Source organism: Triticum aestivum, chromosome 4D (genome assembly GCF_018294505.1).
Source record: "Triticum aestivum cultivar Chinese Spring chromosome 4D, IWGSC CS RefSeq v2.1, whole genome shotgun sequence".
Classification (NCBI taxonomy): domain Eukaryota; kingdom Viridiplantae; phylum Streptophyta; class Magnoliopsida; order Poales; family Poaceae; genus Triticum; species Triticum aestivum.
In genome coordinates this window covers 106227414-106234133 of record NC_057805.1, presented here as the reverse complement: position 1 = coordinate 106234133, position 6720 = coordinate 106227414, and the positions used below count along the sequence as shown (strand labels likewise).

General features: G+C 43.5%; 1 protein-coding gene across 1 annotated transcript in view; it reads left to right on the top strand.

Moving 5' to 3' along the window:
• LOC123096527 (pentatricopeptide repeat-containing protein At4g18975, chloroplastic) overlaps positions 1-6720 on the top strand; it is a 14283-nt gene that overhangs the window by 2037 nt on the left and 5526 nt on the right. The window lies entirely within an intron of this gene.

The window sequence follows — 6720 nt, the reverse complement described above, 5'->3', positions numbered from 1 at the left end:
TCACTACAGGCTGATTTTTGGTGAAAAAATAGGCCTAAAACTAAGATATATACATATATTTTCCTGTGAGCTGGGGGGGGCCACCGCCCAGGTTGGCCCCCATGAAGCTCCGTCACTGAGCTGGAGCACCTCATGCGCCTATGTGTATTCTACTCATTGGCATGGCCGTTTTATGTTCGTTCGGTTACTATTAACTACTCCCTAGTGGTGTTAGAAAAACGTCTTAAATTATGAGACAGAGGAAGTATAAGTTAATTTTCTCATTCAGCTACTAAAATAATCACAACCATGGCCCAGAAGGCGTAAGAAACCAAATGTAGAATTGATATAATCAAGGAGTAGAATTTCTAAAAGAAGTATACCATTATGTAGTGCTACAGCAAATGGGAAATGCGTGATGATGTACTTGAATTCACAATTAGAAGGAAAAAAGTGCATAAGGTTCATATTTGAAATATTTTCGCTCAACTAAATGGAAGGTGAGTTGTACCTCACACAATATGCTATCAAACAAAATCTACTAAAAAGTTTATTAAATTTACTAAATCTACTAAGCTATCAAACACAATAGATTAATTTATTAATTTTTAACATATTTAGAATAGCAAACTATACTAAAATCAGTCCACCAAAATAATAAAATAAATATGAAGCATGGACACCCATTGTCTACTACAACAACGTTTGCCCGGCTCTGATAAGGGAGGGGCGGTGACGGCGGCGCGCCTTCGGCTCGCTCCAGTACTTGTAGTCGTCGCTAGGTAGTCTACGGATCTGGATGTATTTTTTTACTTCAGGTGTTCTTTGTACTATCTTGATAGCGAATGAATAGTTAGATTGGAAGTTTGCTCGCAAAAAAGAAGTGTGCCTTCACTTAAATACTAAAATTTATGTTACTAGAACACATTTTTAGAAAAGAAGAAAGAAACATGCACAGCGCCCACGCATGGGCACGCCAGATCAGGTGGATGACACTATATACTGTATATAATAAACTTTCAGTATAATTGCTGTTAGCTTAAATGGCTAGCCCGTGTGATGTTGGTTTGTTTATGTCTCGGGTTCGAATCCAATTCCTCACAGCGCGCATCATTTTTCCCCCTCCCCCACCGACAACTGGGACCTGCACTTGGCCACGTTGCGCTATACGGAATACGTACACAAAGACTCGACTCAGGACCGTTGTTTCAAGTATCAGGACCATATACACAACGTATTTTCATGTATAAGGACTGTACTGAAGCACTTGTCAAGTACGAGGACCATGTTAAACCTAGCCAGCAACTACGAGGACTATAGATGCAATTATCTCGCCAGCGGGGTACATCGGCCGCCGCCCACGGCTGCCCGCCAAGTCGACAGCAAGTCGCCCGACCCACGACTGGCGCCACGCGGCCACGCAACCGCACTCAGCTAGCAGCGGCAAGCCGGCTGATCCTCTCCTACTAGATCAGGAACGCGGGGTGCCGGTCCCAACGATGTGGTCAAGAAGGTAATCATCGGTTAGTAGAAAGCATGGTTTAAGTTAGTAGGAAGTGCGGCTTGCCGCAGCCCTGCCGGGTGAATCATATCCAATCCGGTAAAAGTCATGAAGATCACATTCCATTGATGCATTTCATATAATATTTAGCATATATAATGCACCAAAAGTTTCAAGGTTTAGAATAACACAAAATAATAAGTTCGTTCGCAACCTTATGAGAATTGCATGAAATATACAAAAGACGCCTTGGCACTGACATTTACTTACAGAAGATACAAAATTTTACAATTTCTTAAATAATTGGAATCAACAAAACAAAAGTTTACAGAAAAAGATTGACATAGAATCCCACACAACGATCGACAATAATGAACTGATCGATCACGTCGCCGATCTGATCGTCATGCCATTGTGCGCGATGCCGCCGCCCATTCGCTCATCGCCCCTCACATTGACAATGGCGTTTTGCCTGGTTCCTGGACGCTGAAGGGGACGATAGCGATGACGCCATCATGCTCTTGGCCTCATTTTGCGGCTTAGTTCACAACTTTGTCATCCTGCATCATCAGTTCACACGGCAGAGAGAGATAGCAGAGGTTCAGAGTTATTCTCGGACTAACTCGATGTGTTTAGTAGCTATATTCTGGTTGAGGTAGAAGATGCAGAGTGAACGATATACAGTACCACTTTATTGGGAGATTCGGCATTTTATACCTTGGCTTCGTCCCCGAGCTGCTCCTGCTCCGCTTTCTGCTTGCGCGGCTCGGCTAGAGATGCCAATGCTTCAAATACAACTATAAGAAAATAATAACAGGAGAATCTATTAAATTTGTGAGGGTATCGGAGGCAGAAATACATATTAACATTAAGAACAAACAGAAATGACTTTTTGCCTCTTGTAGAATAAGATTTCACAATAAATAAATCGGAAAATTGATCTTAGTTGCACTGACAAAAGCATGCAGAGCTGGATTTATAGCTTTACGGTCGACAGTACCTACAGTCTGATGCAACTGATCCATTGAAGAACAGATAGTAAAAGCTGATAGAAATACACAGGTGCGGCTAGTCTAATATAAAATCTACCAGGTCAACGAAGCTCACTTCCAATTGACAGAAAAGCTACACATTATGCATGTATTTTTTGAGCAAAATTATTATGCATGTATTGAATAGAGAGAACTTCGGGTCAAAATTACATTTAGATATTAATCGAAGGAAAAATAAATTGGCAAAGGTGATGGATACTATAAAGCAAACAAATCATCGTTCTGAGTCAGCAAAATCAATCACTAAAAGGCAGGAATCATGTGGTCTTCGAGAGAAGAGCAGCATCCTTCTTTGGATACAGCGATATGTTTAGCAGTATTTCCTAGAAAAGCAAATGCTAGCTTGACAGTTAACTCAATACATATGTGGTAACTACTTCTTTGGATCCAGTACACGGATCAGAAGGAAAGGAATTTCATGGTGCACCTTTTTAGATAATGGACATGAATATTTCATGGTGTACTTGGCCGAGGTAGGGCGCCACGCCCAGCGGCAGGCACCTGTCGAGCGCCGCGCCCACGCCTGGCGATAGGCTCAGCTCCAGCAGTAGGCACCTGCCGACTCACGCCCCTACGCCTGTCAAGAGGCTCAGCCCCAGCGGCAGGCACCCGGCAAGCAGCAACCCCACCGGCAACGACATGATCAGAAACAGGGGCACGCCCTATATTAGAACCTCCACGGCCAGTGGCTCGTCCACGACGACCAGCAGACCGCCCACGACCATGCCCACGGCCACCTAGCAACCCAACATCAGCCTTGACCGTGGCTTGAGCATGAGCAGAAACCGGACCACGCGCCATGTCAACAACCCAACAACGTCATACACACACGCTGGACAAATAAGCAAGAACCACGTAACCATATATCAGAGCATAGCATAACAGGCATCTGAGATAGCATAACAACAACATGCAACCGAGTATAAAACACAGTACACAAGCAACATAATCAGAAACATGATAATACTGTCATTAAATAAAAGAATAACGAATAAGACCTTCACATAAGAAGTACCAACATCGAAAAATATAGGCAAAACCATGTCAAGCCTCTATAACAAATGTTAAAATAAAGAAATAATGGCAAGCCTGTGATTCGTATTGCATGTGTCAAGTATCAGCTTAGCACACAAGAGTGGTGGTTACATAAGAAGTGGCTTTACCATTAGAGAGAGTGTAGCCATGAGTTTACTGCTTAAGTTTCATCAAAGCAGAAAATGTTGATTGGACAACGCGAAGAGCTAGAAATATTGATTGGTGCAAGTTTGAAGAAAATAAATCTAAATCAAGTCATAATTCCTAAGTGAAACAACTGGGGAAATGTTCCAATAAATAGGCGATTGTAGTGACTCCTGATATAAGAACTAAATCTTTTCTAGCCTTCAATTAAATGTACTATTTCAGAATTGAAAAATTGCACACGAGAGGATGCAAGAGGCACAAGCACCTCTGTCAAGAACAAAAGCAAACGCGTAAAAGGCGTATCAAACAGCTATATTCTGTTAATAGCCTCTTCAACTTTGGTGCTTGCAGCCTACAACACCTGAACCGTACAGTGCCAGCTAGCTCAAACAAGATGCAAATCAACATATTGTGGACTATATTTCTACAGTTGTATGGAACAAGGGAGCTGGGATGATTATGCATGTACTAATTCAGTCACTGATCATGTACTGATTGCCAATAAATGTATTACTGGCAATAATTTGATGCCAACCTACATGAGTTACCAATTTTCTACTGGTTAAGTTGGAATTATTTGATGCCAGTATGCACAGCAAAGCAGACATCTAAATCACTTCACAACATCCACAATTATCCCCAAAGTTTAACAATGTCTACACCATTATAACTGAATTTTCAGTTTGGACAGTTTTTTGTCAAACTAACAGTGCAAACTGAATTTTTGACAACTCTGTTGTAGCAAATGTGAAGTCCCAGATTTTCAGTTTAAACGGTTTTGTCAAACTGAAAATTCCAGTGTTGTAGCAACTCTGAAAACAGTCCGAGATTTTTGACAATGTAAATGGACTTCACAGTCCGAGATTTTTGACAACTCTAAATGGCCATCAAGCAATGAAATTTGGTCAATAGTAGATCGAGCCTACACATCAGCCCATGCTCAAAGAAGCCAGAACAACTGGGAGAAGGCATATTGAGGAAGAGGAAATGGAAACATATCGTCCGAGGAGAATGGATACGGCAGCGCCACCCTCTCCTCAACTGAGACTTCTCCACAAGCCGGATGGTGGGGTTACGACACTAGGGAAGGAGAGGAAGGGAGCCAGGGAGGGGATGTGAGAAATTACCTTTGCCATGAGGAGTCACAAGTCGTCCTCGTCACCTATCCCGCTCCGCCGCGTATCCGCGTCTCCGGCGCCGATGCCTAACCACTGCCCACCCTCGTTCCCATCTCCCATCCTCTTCTTTGCTGCAACATCAAATTAGAAGATCATCGGGCAGATCAATCTCTTAACCCACTCTAACACCTCCCAAAGATTAATCTCAAACTACAGCAAAATTCCGAAGTGCTCATGCCCAAATTCCACAAAACATCTTAAGTACAGTAATACACATTATAGCAAACCGACTGGACGACTTTAGTTTGAACAATCGACCAAACAATTCAGCAGTAACAACATACAACTACAGTAAAGCATGGCATAATTCAGTTATAATCTGCGTCGAAGTTGGGTTCATATATATCCTCCTAATCCTAAGCACATAAAGATGTGAATTGAACAATGGCTGACAGATCGCTCAAAGTTCAAGTGCATTGTTCAACATCAGCTCTCAATAATCTGTGCTTAATCCTGTACTAATTATATACCTTGTGGATTTACATACTTGAGGCTACACCAAATCTATAAATGAAACAAGAGTGCATAAAAAAGAGCATATATAAGTGAAGAAGAATATAACCTTGTAACTATAATTGAGGTAAATTTGAGCATTTCCACTAAGCTTCGTAGGCAAAGTATACATCCAATGCATAATTAGCACTCCCACTTCCGATACATAATCAGGAGCAAGGCCAAGGATTGATGCCCAAATCCCTCTATCGAAAAAGGATGATCTGCGCTAGCTCCATGAATAAATGAGCACTCGTCCATGCCATCTGAACCTGTCACACACCAACGATATGGAAGATAAAACATTTAGCTCTAGGAAAATGGATTATTACACGGGTGAAAATAATTACTAACAACTACAAACATGTTATATTTATTATCATGTTCAAGGTAAGTAATTTAGCGAGCCAGTGCCAAACCTTTCCCTTCCCTTGTCACCACTGATAAGGACAAATCAGCCAGCGGACAAAATAAAAAAGGTAACAAAAACATAGGAATCTAGGCAGACCACAACAATCTCCTACACAACAACAATATCCGAGCACCTAATGCATCCAAGCAAGACAAATTAAGAAAGGTAACAAAAATCTACCCCGGATATAGGCATGAGGCCTAGTCTCCTGCAAAGCAACAACAAATACCAGTGATCCAAACAGAACCGAGCACCTAATCCATCCAAAGGAATCCGATCAGATCCAGGATCGAGCAGCAAATGCATCCAAGAAAAAGATTCGGGCAGTCAATACATCCAAAAAGCTACTGGAGCTGCACATAACAACTAATAGTCTGCTAGCCAGCTAGGAAAAGGAAGATCTCACCAACCAGGAACCTTGCAACCTCTCGACATGGCAGCAGACAGCAATAATCCTGCAATGATGTGCTCTCGTCCATCCTATCTTCTACAGCAGCTGTAGGAGCACATCAACTGCTCTACTCCAAAGAATTGAAGCACGTGTGGAGCTGCAGGCTCAATCCCCTCTCCTCTCCTCTGCTGCTACAAAAGAAGAGAGGGATTAGAAAGAGATAGAGAGGAAGAGGAGGAGGAGGGGATGAACCGACAAGGCAGAGAGGAGGCGCAGCCCCATGGCCGCCAGTGTTGGAGCCAACCTCCGAAACCCTAACCACGAGGCAGGGCCGCGGGTGAGCGGTGGTGGCTGTGAGCGGCAAATCCGGCAGGAGGAGAGGACGCAGCGGAGCGAGACGAGCTCGGCGCTGTACTGCGCGGGGCCGCGGTCATCGGCGAAGGCCACGGCGAGCGGGACGGGCGGGGCGGCCCGTTGCTCCCCCATCGAGCTCGAGCTCGTCCATGGCCGCGGCGGCGGGGCCGCGGTCATCG